General features: G+C 34.7%; 1 pseudogene; it reads right to left on the bottom strand.

The window, feature by feature from the left end:
* Window positions 1-1,320: 1,320 nt before the first annotated feature.
* LOC116118744 lies at window positions 1,321-15,265 on the bottom strand (annotated as a pseudogene).
* Between the last annotated feature and the right edge of the window lie 1,220 nt (window positions 15,266-16,485).

Raw genomic sequence — 16,485 nt, 5'->3', positions numbered from 1 at the left:
GAGTGTGTTCTTGACCACATGTCGCCTCCATCCGATCGGTTAGTTGTACCGAAGAGCTCACCGACTGCGAACACGATCATGCGATTAATCGGTCGACCATGAAGGCCGACCGAAGATGCCTCAGGCGATGCCTACTCTCTAAGTTAAGCATTCCTTAACTCAGAAAGTTGGAGGCAAACTATTAGGGCCAAAAAAATGTCATTGGCCCAAATAGGGAAACACTTCCGACAAAGAGGAAAGCCTAGGCCCAGTCCTGATGCGGCCCAAGCCAGAATTCCACAAATGAGGCCTATCCGGTATGAATTGCAGTCCATCCATACCATCCGGACCCGAGCCTCCTGATCTCAGCACATCTTTTGGGCTTACTGTCAATTCGGAGCCCACGGTCACCTACGGATTACACTCCTACTTGAACTTTGATAAGAAAGTCGACTACTATCCCAATTCCTCCAAGGTCCGTATCCGAGTCATGCTCGAACTGCCTTTCACGCCAGGATAAAGGGGCCAAAGGTTACACCCTTTGGGGAAACGATTACTACGAGAACTCTCAATCCCACCAGGATTGGGAAACCATACAGTCACTATTTAAACAAAGGCCAGCCTTCTCACAATGGAGACATTACATTACACCTTCAAACCTTGGAGTTCACGTTTGAGAACTTCGCATTACAACCGTAGTCACAGTCCCCGACTAGACTTCTGGTAACCTTTCTTCTCCCTAGCCCTCACTAAATTAGTCTCCCTCAGCCTTGCTAACTTGAGCGTCGGAGTGCCTACGGCAAACACCACCCCGGTGTTTTCTGTTTGCTTCACGCTTGTTTTCTCACGTGTGCAAGTGCAGCAAATCGTTAGTGGCCTCAATCTCACAGGATCAGTTCCTCTTTCCGCAACAGTAGATTTTTGCATCTACAACTATTATTTTATGTTTAAAAAAATAATAAAATTTAAAACTAATTCAATTATATTTAAAATTTTGGTTGATAAAAAAATATTATTTATTTTATAAAATTATAATTTTTAACTCATATCTACTGTAAATGCAATTTGTTTTTAATTAGTAATAACTTCTTCAGTAGGTAGCAAGTTTTTGTTTACTTTTATCTTAAGCTTAACATCAGCCATTTATTTTTTAAAGCGAATCCAATGGCTGAAAATTCTCAATGTACCTTGCGAACAACGTAAAATGTAGTATGACCCTTTTAACCTCTGCTGGAAAATTCCAAGTTCAAAGTCACATGTGATTCATCATATAAAGGTCTCAGTCATCCGTGAGATATCAAACAGGAATCATCATATAAAGGTTAATGTTTGAACCTATAATTATTTTTTATTGTTTCAAGTTGTTTCTACATAAACAAAATCCTGGCTCAACAATTCATGATCTATGGCCAACCAAAGACATAATCAAGAACATAAATCAGTGCCAAGGAGAAGGGATAAAGGATGTAAGCAACTAAGGATGTCCAGAGGGGGAAGGTGGTACGGAAACTGGCAAAACCACCCATCACAACGCAAACAATCAGAATAACCAGAACTTCCGATGAGAACTCCCATCTTAATCCTCTGATGTAGACGACAGCCAAGAAAACTGATAGCTGAATGACATTATTCACCGATACGGTCCTGTATAACTGAAGCAGAGAAACATCAGAATTGAGTATTAATATAACTGCCTTATACAACAGTGCAACACTGTTAATTAAATTAGACCTGTCAACTCAAATCACCTAAGCACTAGCATTTTCTTAAAAGAAAATTGCATATGGAAATTAATAGACAAATGTTATAATTAAACAAACCTCGTTAAATGTTAATGAAGTGCTTTCTGCACTTTTACGGCTGGCATAAATGAGTATTGGTATCACATCACTTAACTTAGTGGCCAAAGGCAGTGCAACAAATGAGATGAAGAATGAAGGAATAGTTGTTTCATTTGAAAAGTTTATAACAGTATCTTTAAGAGGATTAGCGAATGCAGTAGAAATAATGGTTCCAATCACCAGCATTGAATATGCTTTGAAGGAGGTCCACTTGGGGTTTTCAACAACCAAGTCACTTTGATCGTCAGCTCCCAACAAATCATGCTCCCTCTTTGTTTGCTGCTCATTATTTTCAAGATGTCACACATCATAGCATAAGCAAATCTAGATAAAGATGCGAGTCATCATTGCGCAACTTACCATGAAAGTCACCTAGAAGTTTTTCTGTCTGAGAACCAGGATCACTCTTTTCCTCGATTTACTCATGAGACCATTTTGATATACTTGATAGAATTCTTCAAAATTAATTTGTTACTAGAGAATAATCAAAATCTTCCAGTAATTTGTCTGCAGCCATCCTTATCCAAGTTTGTCTCATCAAACTTAATTCCTATGATCAGTGCTTTTAATTCACCGTGTGAAAGTTCTCATCTATTTCATCAATCCGGTCAAACAATCTCATAAGAAGTCAGTGCTAATAAGAATATCTTAGGGTGGGGAATTTATTAATTGAAAAACCATGATCTTATTCTAATTGAGGGGAGAAGGGGAAGGGTGAGGGGCACAGTTTGAATAAATAATAACCGACTTTTTATAACATTTTGTCAGGTTCTCCTCTATCATTTAGGAGCCTTCCCAAAGCATGCTTTCTCAGATGTTTCAAAAATCCTGACATCAGAAGGTTTTGCTTTGCATAAGCAAGCCGCGCTTCTTAATCCAAGGGTGGAAGAATAAAGGACATGAAAGAAAGGAAGTCAGGCATTACTAAACAGTTAAAAAGAATAAAAATTAAAGAATGGCAGAACCCGTGGTGGCTCATCGGGAGCTAGTTAGGTTCAACTTTTTCTTTTTTTATTCCTTTAAAAAGGGCATATTACAAACAAAAACCCGTATTGAGTCAATAATCTCTCGGAAATAACATTTTTTCTTATTGTCAGACTGCCGTTAAAATTTTCTGTTAAACTAAACCATCTAAGGGCATAAAAGTAAAATTACAGCAAACATTATTAATTAAAATAATAATAAAAAAACTAAAAAACTTACCTCAAAGAAATTACGTTATTAACCCACAGGGTCCCTATGCTGTCCTTAACTTCTCGCCTTACATTTTTTTATTACTGATTAATTCAAAAACAAAATGACATGTTGCCCACCACCTAGCAGTTAGCACAGCGTGGCCGCCCCACCCCATCCAGGCTCCACTGAGTTTCCTTGCCCATCTCAAGACCAACCACCTAGCAACCCCACAAATTAGCCCAAATAATTGGCTTGCCTTGGAAACTCGTTTGTCCTTGATCAAGAGTGAGAGGTCACTATAAATATTATTTCTTATCGCTTTCTTCCTAGCAAATTAATATATGCAGTACATGCAGTACATATGCCAATCACAATATACTAGCTCGAATTTATAAAAATAGCAGATTTATTTATTTGGACTTCTAAGATTCAATCACAGATTTAGTTTAAACTTTTCTAATGGTCTATTATTACCATAACCAAATAAAATATTATATAAACATTTTAGTATTTCAACAAAAGAGTCATCACATATTTAGTAGTGGTTAATTTACATAAAGTAATGGAATACGTGTATAATTACGAACAGTGTATGATTTACCTGATAAATGGAATAAGCAATGAATATCAAGACAGATACAATTAGGGCAATCAAGACTGCCAAGTGTTTTCTGAAGTTGAATTGAGAATCCGCGTTATTTGAACAACAATAATGGGAGACTGATAAACCATAACCCTTGCAGAATCGCAAGTCCAGATTCAGTCTTAACACCAATTTCTGCGATTTAAAAGAACCTTTTGGATTAGAAAAATCATCCATCCATGGAATATATATTCAAATAATTTTAAGAATGTCAAAATTACGTACCGGTTAAAACAAATTTGTGTTGTTACGCTTGCCAATGACAACACAGGATCCCCATAATAGAGTAGTAAGCAAGATACTTGAGCAGCAGTAATCCCATTCCTACTGAGATCTGACTTTGAGCAATTTCCTTTGTTTCAAAAAGTCTGACGCTGTAAAATAAATAAATAATATATATATATATAATGTATTAAAGAAAAAAAAAAAACATAAAGAACTATTATAACCATATAGCACGCTAAACTTCAAAACGGAAAAAATTAAAACAAGATTAATTTTTCATTATTTATAAGAAACAAAAAACAACTAATGTTAGAATCAATTGGCCCATTGCTCTTGTTGTAAAACTTTTTAATTGTTCCAGAAATCAAACAGACCATGACAACCTCAAAATTCTTTCCAAGTTCAAATTGCTATCTTTTTCCTACATATATTACTTATAAACTAATAATGGGAATAAAAATTAAATAAAATAACAATCAAATATTTCCATTTGGATTAGTATCACAGAATCAGCAACAAAACTTTGAACTTGTTAAGTAATGGTATTATGAAATGCAAATGGAATAAAAAACAAGGGAGCCGAATGATGATCGCGATTCGCGATATTTTAAATAAAATGATGATTAATACATTTTGTTATACACGAAAATATTAATGTAATGGATTACTATAGAATATTCAGAAAAAAAAATATTTTTGGCTTTAAATTATCTTATAAATCTTTAAATTAAAATTTCATTATTAAAATTAAAATTATTTTTTAGTTAATAACGTAATTTATGTATAGTAATGCGGAATATTACCAAAAAAAAAAAAGATTAATGTTAATAGAAGCACGTCAAAGATTATTAATGTTTAATGTGCATGTTATGTATTTTCTAATGACAGAAAACGAAATAAGTAGAAAAGATTGAGCTAATGTTCCAATGAATACATATTTATATTATTATTTTTGTTAGTTATAACTGCACTTATAAATTTTTATACAAACTGTTATCGTAAAAGATGATAAGTATTTTAAAACAAACATGTAAAAGTGTCTACTAGTTTATATAAAAAATTTATAAGTATAATATTATTAAAAAATATTTTTGTTTAAGAATAACACTATACTAACAAACATTTTATACAAATTCTCTCAAACTAGTAGAACAATTATTTGCAACATAACTTTTTTTAATTATTTAATTTCTTAATTTAAAATCACCCATATTTTTGTCACCTCGTGAGGAAAGTTTTTAAAAAAGTTCATTACTCAACATGTTTAGACAAAAGCCCGGTCAAAGTCTCCTTCCGAAGGCTGACCACGGCCTTCCCGGCCACATAAAACTTATTAAAACGGAGGATACCGTTTCACAAATTAACTCCCAATCTCAAAATCCAAACACCCTTTTCCAAACTTTCTCGGTAACCAAACAAAAGTTCTTACCAAGAATAAGCATTGCGTGGGAAGCCCGCCAGCTGGAAGATCAATATTTCGAAGAATACCGGGGCCAAGAGCTCCAACATCACTTCCATTTGTCAAATACTTGGCGGCCATGAAAATGAGGGACCACTAAACATGAAAAACAAGTTCCCCAACGCAGTAGTGGAGCAGGGCATGAAACCGTACGTCTGTTTACACGAGGAAGCTCTGCATCAACTACTACGATAAAGGATTAAGAACAATGTGTGGGGGTTGCGGTGAGGTCTGACCCGTCGGAGAGTACACCAAACGGCATAGATTTAGAAAGGGATCGGGAAAGGACGGTGGTGATGGAGAGAAAAGAGATTGAGAGGAAGAAAAGCAAGATGAGAGATGTTTGTTAGCCATTGTATTGAGTGTTTAACTTATTATGACATAAAGGACAAACATTTAACGTCATTTTTTTTTTTTTTTTTTTTCAAGTAAACGCCTATAGGGACAAAATTGTGTGTGTTGAATGGTCTGATGGAATTTGGCGCGGAGTCTCATGGAGGCGTGCTAGGTGCATGTGATAAATTCTGATCGCGGATACGTAGATCACAGGTGACCGTTCAGATACAACGTGCTAAATCTGCAACTAAGATATTGTAATATTATATACCAAACCTTTTGCTTGATGTAAATGCATAATCAAAGGGCTAGATAGCTTACAGTTGGGGGATCGAGAAGAAGAGCAAATCTGAGAAAATAAGAAATAATTGTGTGTAAAAGGAAGGATAGAGAGAGAAGAAGATGAAACCACAGTGAGAGGAAAGAGGAGAACAAAAGGCAAGGCAAGGCGCTGGACTTTGTTTGGATGGGATGGCTTTAGCTTTCTTCTTCTCTATGCGTCGTTGTCATTTAACTTGTAAATATTACGGAGTTTGCCATTCCTTCCTCGCTTTTCGGGTGTGTTGAGATTTGGAACTGGGCTCTGTGGGTTGGATGACCGCCACTCCATCCATCGCGTAAAAAGAGAAGATCCTCGAAGTCAATAGGTATTGATAAGTTTCGAATGTCTCTAAATTGAAGCAGCCAAATTAATAAGTGGAGAAAACACCTCCTCAAGTCAAATTAAGTGAGCCATAAGCTACGTGTGAGGCTATAATCATGAATCACGTGAACTTATTTATTTATTTTATGGATAAGTAGGGCCACGACCTCATCTCTTTCGCATAGAAAAGCACCAAAGGATGATATTTATTTCTACTGAATGATGTTATACATTTATTACATCATACCTATTGCACATAATAACTTATATTTCTGATTATATTTGAAAAAATATGTATTATAATGCCTTTATTTTATTAATACTTATATCTTGTTTATTATTAATTATTCATTAATACAACATTTAAATTGTATTATTCAAAGTTTTACACCAATATAATATATGATTATGTTCTTAAATTAATACTTTTATGTATTATCAATAAATTTATATAAACAAATATGCTATTATTTAGATTTTTTATACACAAATTTTTGAAAACATAATGATTTAAAATAAAGAATAAAGAACCGTCGGATGACGCAATGATGGGAGTGGCAGTTATCCAAGTGACCACATAAGAAACCCTATTAAAAAGGCAGAACGAGTTCCAAATCTCAAGGTTTTGAAACCCAACCCGGGTTGTCACTCGGACAAGGGCTAGGTCCTGGTTTGTCCGGTTGGACCAGTTAAATGAGGATCCTGATGGTCCAAAGCTTGAAATATTGCAAACACACCTCTGAAAAATATAAGGGGTCTCTACAAGTTTGAAAATCTATCAAGTACACCCCTACGATCTGAACCTAAATTGATTTTTCTGACCAAATTTCAGTTGATTCCGACGGCCAAAATTATATCGACACCACCAACTGAAACACCATCCTCCACTCTATAAAACCCCTCTAAATTTGAAACATGATAGCCCCCGTTCACCAACCGTGACCCGCGAACGACACCGCAATTAGGTTGATTTTTTCTGCCAAATTTCTGCATCCAAAATTCAATTTGACACCACCACCAACCTCCACTCTACAAGACCTATCTAACCACGGCACTTGATAGTCCCCCGTTCATCAGTTGTGATTCACGTATTGGGTTGATTTTTTAAGCCAAATTCTAGTGTCCAAAATTCAATCCGACACCACCCCTTGAACCACTAGCCTCGACTCTACAAAAGCCCTCTAACCCCAACACTTGATAGCCCCTCATTTGCCAACGATCGGATTAGGGATTTGGTGAATAGTTAAAAATGGTAAACCAAACCGGAGAGGGCACCTGTCAACGATTGGACCGGTCTAACCAGCCTATCCAATCCAATTTTCTAAACACTCCCAAATCTCAAAAAAACCAAAAAAGTGAAGAGGGATTGGCAAACTCCGTAATATTACAATATTTAAATGACAGCGACGTGTAGAGAAATAAGACAAAGCCAAAGCCAGCAGTTAATAAAGTCATCCCATCCCAACAAGGTCTAGCCTCTACCCTCGCCTTGCCCTTGTATTCTTTTTTCTTTATCTTTCTTCTGGTTTCATATAGGGGTGTGTAGAATTTTCGGGTAGAACAAGAACCGACGAGTACCTAGGGTGTCGATTCCAGTTCCTACCCAAAATTGACCCCACAGGGTTCGTTCCGATTCCTGAAAGCTACTATGCGATTTCGGTTCCAATTGTTCTAGTTCTCAAAGTAGTGGAATCAGAACGGGAACCGTAACAAAAAAAACAAAAAAAAAAATTCAAACAAAAACACAAATCCATTAAACCACCCAATACCAAAGGTATATCCATGTTGCAACTGTAGTCAAAGGACGACCACATTAAACCACCACAACACCAAAATAGAAATAGAAAAAAAATGGAGGATTCATCATCATCAACATCATCCTCATCCTCATCCTAGGAGAAGACTCAAGAAACACCAATTGCATACCATCCTTGTTTTTTTTTCTTAAAACTTTAAATGTCATTCTCAAATCTCAAGTGTTTAGCCCTTCAAATCATAACAAACCACGAAAACTCCTCAAGTAACTTAGACCAAATGGTTCATGAAACAACTCTTCAAATCATACCATCCATGTTTTTTTCTCCCTATTTGCTTTTGGCTACCATGTGAGAGCCTTGTGGCAGCCAAATTTGATTACCACAAGGTCCAAACACAGCGGCCAATTGTGGTCAGTCATCGGTCGACAAGAAATGTAGAGGGAGAGTACAAGAAACAAAAGATGAGGGAGAGAAGAGAATGGAAGAGAAACAAAATAGGCATAAGTTTATACAAAAGAGAAAACAAGGCATAAGTTTAAGGGGATTACCAAGTGATTAAAACTTACGTGGAATTGGTTGCTTGTTCAATTTGGTGCAAGTGAGTTAGGAAAGACTGAATGAAAACATACATAAAAAAAAAACAAGTAAGGAACACACTCATTTTTACATGGTTCGACATCAAGCCTACATCCATGGGACCATGTCCAGAGAAGCAAATTCACTATGAAATACTTATGAGTTCAATTACAAAGCAAGATAACCAAAAGTTGTAAATCACTCCCTGTTTTCTACACAACGATTCTATCTTCTTTGATCGAACTTCAAGCCATCACAACAAGCTTCACATGCACAGCAACATCATTTTAGAGAAGAGCTCCTCTTAAGAATCAACAATGAAGACAACAGTAGCTTACACTCAAGCTCTCATCACAAGGAAACCAACATCCAAAAGATCTCACACAGGGATAAATAATGAGGGTAATTCTAAGCCTACCAAAGCATAGTAAGAAACCTTAATAAAAACATGAACAAACACCCTAAAAAATGTGATCACACTAACAAACACAAAAAAAAATGTGATCACATAGAGACAGCAGAGATCACACTAACAAACAGTCAATGTCAAAAGTTTTTGCAAAAAAAAAAAAAAAAATGAGTCCATCAGCCCATTCAACATCATCATCTCCCCCTCTTTGATCATAAGAAATCAACTTTTGAGACAAAAGGATCTCTTAGAGGGCTTTTTGCTAAATAACACGAAATTATTAATGTATGGAATTACTATAGAATATTCGAAAAAAAAAATATTTTTGGCTTTAATTATCTTATAAAATCTTTAATTAAAATTTCTTATTAAAATTAAAATTATTTTTTTAGTTAAATAACGTAATTTATGTATAGTAATGCGGAATATTACCAAAAAAAAAAAAGATTAATGTTAATAGAAGCACGTCAAAGATTATTAATGTTTAATGTGCATGTTATAATTTTTCCTAATGACAGAAACGAATAAGTAGAAAAGATTGATAATGTCCAATGAAAATACATATTTATATTATTATTTTGTTAAGTTATTACTGCACTTATAAATTTTTTATACAAACTGTTATCGTAAAGATGATTAAGTAATTTTAAAACAAACATGTAAAATTGTCTCACTAGTTTATATAAAATTTTATAAGTATAATATTATTAAAAAATATTTTGTTTAAGATAACCTATACTAACAACATTTTATACAAATTCTCTCAAACTAATGTCCAACCTTATTTGCAACATAACTTTTTTTAATTATTTAATTTCTTTTAATTTAAAATCACCCAATATTTTTGTCACCTCTTAGGAAAGTTTTTTAATAAAGTTCATTACTCAACATGTTTAGACAAAAGCCCGGTCAAAGTCTCCTTCCGAAGGCTGACCACGCCTTCCCGGCACCATAAAACTATTAAAACGGAGGATACCGTTTCACAAATCTAACTCCCAATCTCAAAATCCAAACACCCTTTTCCCAAACTTTCTCGGTAACCAAACAAAAGTTCTTACCAAGATAAAGCATTGCGCTGGGAAGCCCGCCCAGCTCGGAAGATCTATTTCGAAGAATCGGGGCCAAGAAGCTCCAACAGCTCACTTCCATTTCAAATACTTGGCGGCCATGAAAATGAGGTACCCATAAACAATGATCAAAAACAAGTTCCCCAACGCAGTAGTGGAGCAGGGCATGAAACCGTACGTCTGTTTACACAGAGGAACTCTGCATCAACTACTACTGATAAAGGATTAAGACAATGTGCTGGGGGTTGCGGTGAGGTCTGACCCCGTCGGAGAGTACACCAAACGGCATAGATTTAGAAAGGGATCGGGAAAGGCGGTGGGGATAGAGAAAGAGATTGAGAGGAAGAAAAGCAAGATGCAGAGATGTTTGTTAGCCATGTATTGAGTGTTTACTTATTATGACATAAAAGGACAAACATTAACGTCATTTTTTTTTTTTTTTTTTTCTAAAGTAAACGCCTATTAGGGCAAATGTTGTGGTGTTGAATGGTCTGATGGAATTTGGCGCGGAGTCTCATGGATGGCGGTGCTAGTCATGTGATAAATTCTGATCGCGGATACGTAGATCACAGGTGACCGTTCAATACAACGTGCTAAATCTGCAACTAAGATATTGTTAATATTTATATACCAACCTTTTGCTTGATGTAAATGCTTAATCAAAAGGGCTAGATAGACTTACAGTTGGGGGATCGAGAAGAAGAGCAAATCTGAGAAAAATAAGAAATAATTGTGTGTGTAAAAGAGAAGGATAGAAGAAGAGAAGATATGAAACCACAGTGAGAGAGAAAGAGAAATAAAAAAAGGCAGGCAAGGCGGCTGGACTTTGTTTGGATGATGCTTTAGCTTTCTCTTCTTTCTCTATGCGTCGTTGTCATTTAACTATTGTAAATATTACGGAGTTTGCCATTCCTTCCTCGCTTTTCCGGTTGTGTTGAGATTTGGAACTGGGCTCTGTGGTTTGGATGACCGCCACTCCATCCATCGCGTAATAAAGAGGATGATCCTCGAAGTCAATAGGTATTGATAAGTTTATCATTCCTAAATTGAGCAGCCAAATTATAAGTAGAAACACCTCCTCATCAAATTAAGTGAGCCATAAGCTACAGTGTGAGGCTATAATCATGAATCACGTGAACTTATTTATTTATTTTATGGATAAGTAGGGCCACCGACCTCATCTCTTTCGCATGAAAAGCACCAAAGGATGATATTTAATTTCTACATGAAGATGTTATACATTTATTACATCATACCTATTGCATCATAAAACTTCTAATTTCTGATTATATTTGAAAAATATGTATTTATAATGCCTTTTATTTTATTTAATACTTATTATCTTGTTTTATTATATATTCATTAATACAACATTTAAATTGTATTATTCAAAGTTTTACACCAATTATTAATATATGATAATGTTCTTAAATTAATACTTCTTAATGTATTATCAATAATTTATATAAAACACATATGCTATTATTTAATTTTTTTTATACACAAATTTTGAAAACATAATGATTTAAAAATAAAAGATAAAGAACCGTCGGATGACGCAATGATGGGAGTGGCAGTTATCCATGACCACATAAGAAACCCTATTAAAAGGCAGAACGTAGTTCCAAATCTCAAGGTTTTGAAACCCAACCCGGGTTGTCACTCGGACAAGGCTAGGTCCTGGTTTGTCCGTTGGACCAGTTAAATTGGGATCCTGATGGTCCAAAAAGCTTGAAATATTGCAAACACACCTCTGAAAAATATAAGGGGTCTCTACAAGTTTAAATCTATCAAGTACACCCCTACGATCTGAACCTAAATTGATTTTTCTGACCAAATTTCAGTTGATTCCGACGGCCAAAATTATATCAGCCACCACCACTGAAACACCATCCTCACTCTATAAAACCCCTCTAAATTTGAAACATGAAGCCCCCGTTCACCACCGTGACCCGCGAACGACCACCGCAATTAGGTTGATTTTTTCTGCCAAATTTTCTGCATCCAAAATTCAATTTGACCACCACCAACCTCCCTCTACAAGACCCATCTAACCACGGCACTTTATACCCCCGTTCATCAGCTCTCGGAAATAACATTTTTTCTCCTATTGTCAGACTGCCGTTACATATTTTCTGTTAAACTAAACAATCTAAGGGCATAAAAGTAAAATTACAGCAAAACTTATTAATTAAAATAATAATAAAAAAAACTAAAAAACTTAACCTCAAAGAAATTTACGTTATTAACCCACAGGGTCCCTATTGCTGTCCCTTAACTTCTCTGCCTTTACATTTTTTTATTACTGATTAATTCAAAAACAAAATGACATGTTCTGCCCACCACCTAGCAGTTAGCACAGCGTGGCCGCCCCACCCCATCCAGGCCTCCACTGAGTTCTCCTTGCCCCATCTCAAGACCAACCATCCTAGCAACCCCCACAAATTAGCCCAAATAATTGGCTTGTCCTTGGGAAACTCGTTTGTCCTTGATCAAGAGTGAGAGGTCACTATAAATATTATTTACTTTATCGCTTTCTTCCTAGCAAATTAATATTATGACAGTTACATGCAGTTACATATGCACAATCACAATATACTAGCTCGAATTTATATAAATCATAGCAGATTTATTTATTTGGACTTCTAAGATTCAAATCACAGATTTAGTTTAAACTTTTCTAATGGTCTATTATTACCATAACCAAATAAAATATTATATAAACATTTTTAGTATTTCAACAAAAGAGTCATCACATATTTAGTAGTGGTTAATTTACATAAAGTAATGGAATACGTGTATAATTACTGAACAGTGTATGATTTACCTGATAAATGGAATAATCAATGAATATCAAGACAGATACAATTAGTGCAATCAAGACTGCCAAGTGTTTTCCTGAAGTTGAATTGAGAATCCGCGTTATTTGAACAACAATAAATGGGATGACTGATATAACCATAACCCTTGCAGAATCGCAAGTCCAGATATCAGTCTTAACACCAATTTCTGCGATTTAAAAGAACCTTTTGGATTAGAAAAATCATCCATCCATGGAATATATATTCAAATAATTTTAAGAATGTCAAAATTACGTACCGGTTAAACTAAATCTTGTGTTGTTACGCTTGCCAATGACAACACAGGATCCCCATACTAGAGTAGTAAGCAAGATACTTGAGCCAGCAAGTAATCCCATTCCTACTGAGATCTGATTTTGAGCAATTTCCTTTGTTTCAAAAAGTCCTGACGCTGTAAAATAAATAAATATATATATATATATATATAATGTATTAAAGAAAAAAAAAAACATAAAGAACTATTATAACCATATAGCACGCTAAACTTCAAAACGGAAAAAATTAAAACAAAGATTAATTTTTCATTATTTATAAAGAAACAAAAAACAACTAATGTTAGAATCAATTGTGCCCATTGCTCTTTGTTGTAAAACTTTTTAATTGTCTCAGAAATCAAACAGACCATGACAACCTCAAAATTCTTTCCAAGTTCAAATTGCTATCTTTTTCCTACTATATATTACTTATAAACTAAATAATGGGAATAAAAATTAAATAAATAATAACAATCAAATATTTCCATTTGTGTTAGTATCACAGAATCAGCAACAAAACTTTGAACTTTGTTAATGTAATGGAATTATGAAATGCAAATGGAATAAAAAACAAGGGAGCCGAATGATGATCGCGATTCGCGATATTTTAAATAAAATGATGATTAATACAGTTGTATAACCGAAATTATTAATGTAATGGAATTACTATAGAATATCAGAAAAAAAAAATATTTTTGGCTTTAAATTATCTTATAAAACTTTAAATTAAAATTTCATTATTAAAATTAAAATTATTTTTTTAGAAATAACGTAATTTATGTATAGTAATGCGGAATATTACCAAAAAAAAAAAAGATTAATGTAATAGAAGCACGTCAAAGATTATTAATGTTAATGTGCATGTTATGATATTTTTCCTAATGACAGAAAACGAAATAAGTAGAAAAGATTGAGCTGTTCCAATGAAAATACATTTTATTATTATTTTTGTAAGTATATATACTGCACTTATAATTTTTATACAAAACTGTTATCGTAAAAGATGATTAAGTAATTTTAAAACAAACATGTAAAATTGTTCACTAGTTTATATAAAAATTTATAAGTATAATATTATTAAAAAATATTTTTGTTTAAGAATAACACTATACTAACAAACATTTTATACAAATCTTCAAACTAATGTAGCAACCTTATTTGCAACTAACTTTTTTAATTATTAATTTTCTTTAATTTAAAATCACCAAATTTTGTCACCTCGTAGAGGAAAGTTTTATAAAAAGTTCATTACTCAACATGTTTAGACAAAAGCCGGTCAAAGTCTCCTTCCGAAGGTGACCACGGCCTTCCCGGCACATAAAACTTATTAAACGGAGGATACCGTTTCACAAATCTAACTCCCAATCTCAAAATCCAAACACCCTTTCCCAAACTTTCCGGTAACCAAACAAAAGTTCTTACCAGAATAAGCATTGCGCTGGGAAGCCCGCCCAGCTTCGGAAGATCAATATTTCGAAGAATACCGGGGCCAAGAAGCTCCAAAGCTCACTTCCATTTGTCAAATACTGGCGGCCATGAAAATGAGGTACCCATAAACAATGATCAAAAACAAGTTCCCCAACGCAGTAGTGGAGCAGGGCATGAAACCGTACGTCTGTTTACACAGAGGAAGCTCTGCATCAACTACTACTGATAAAGGATTAAGAACAAGTGCTGGGGGTTGCGGTGAGGTCTGACCCGTCGGAGAGTACACCAAACGGCATAGATTTAGAAAGGGATCGGGAAAGGACGGTGGTGATGGAGAGAAAAGAGATTGAGAGGAAGAAAAGCAAGAGCAGAGATGTTTGTTAGCCATTGTATTGAGTGTTTAACTTATGACATAAAAGGACAAACATTTAACGTCATTTTTTTTTTTTTTTTTCTAAAGTAAACGCCTATTAGGGACAAAATTGTTGTTGTGTGAATGGTCTGATGGAATTTGGCGCGGAGTCTCCTGGATGGCGGTGCTAGGTGCATGTGATAAATTCTGATCGCGGATACGTAGATCAAGGTGACCGTTCAGATACAACGTGCTAAATCTGCAACTAAGATATTGTTAATATTTAATACCAAACCTTTTGCTTGATGTAAATGCATTAATCAAAAGGGCTAGATAGACTTACAGTTGGGGGATCGAGAAGAAGAGCAAATCTGAGAAAAATAAGAAATAATTGGGTGTGTAAAGAGAAGGATAGAGAGAGAAGAAGATGAAACCACAGTGAGAGAGAAAGAGGAGAAAAAAAGGCAAGGCAAGGCGGCTGGACTTTGTTTGGATGGGATGGCTTTAGCTTTCTCTTCTTTCTCTATGCGTCGTTGTCATTAACTATTGTAAATATTACGGGTTTGCCATTCTTCCTCGCTTTTCCGGTTGTGTTGAGATTTGGAACTGGGCTCTGTGGGTTGGAGACGCCACTCCATCCATCGCGTAATAAAGAGGAAGATCCTCGAAGTCAATAGGTATTGAGTTTACGAATGTCTCTAAATTGAAGCAGCCAAATTAATAAGTGAGAGAAACACCTCCTCAAGTCAAATTAAGTGAGCCATAAGCTACAGTGTGAGGCTATAACATGAATCACGTGAACTTATTATTTATTTATGGATAAGTAGGGCCACCGACCTCATCTCTTTCGCATAGAAAAGCACCAAGGATGAATTTAATTCTACATGATGAGTTATACATTTATTACATCATACCTATTGCATAATAAAAATTCTAATTTCTGTTATATTTGAAAAAATATGTATTATAATGCCTTTTATTTTATTTAATACTTATTATCTTGTTATTATTAAATTATTCATTAATACAACATTTAAATTGTATTATTCAAAGTTTTACACCAATTATTAATATATGATTAAGTTCTTAAATTAAACTTCTTAATGTATTATCAATTTATATAAAACACATATGCTATATTTAGTTTTTTTTAATACACAAATTTTTGAAAACATAATGATTTAAAATAAAGAATAAAGAACCGTCGGATGACGCAATGATGGGAGTGGCAGTTATCCAAGTGACCACATAAGAAACCCTATTAAAAAGGCAGAACGTAGTTCCAAATCTCAAGGTTTTGAAACCCAACCCGGGTTGTCACTCGGACAAGGGCTAGGTCCTGGTTTGTCCGGTTGGACCAGTAAATTGGGATCCTGATGGTCCAAAAAGCTTGAAATATTGCAAACACACCTCTGAAAATATAAGGGGTCTCTACAAGTTTGAAATCTATCAAGTACACCCCTCGATTGAACCTAAATT

Source organism: Pistacia vera, unplaced genomic scaffold, assembly GCF_008641045.1.
Source record: "Pistacia vera cultivar Batoury unplaced genomic scaffold, PisVer_v2 Contig858, whole genome shotgun sequence".
Classification (NCBI taxonomy): domain Eukaryota; kingdom Viridiplantae; phylum Streptophyta; class Magnoliopsida; order Sapindales; family Anacardiaceae; genus Pistacia; species Pistacia vera.
The sequence above is the reverse complement of the archived record's forward strand: the minus strand, read 5'-3'. Positions and strand labels throughout refer to the sequence as shown.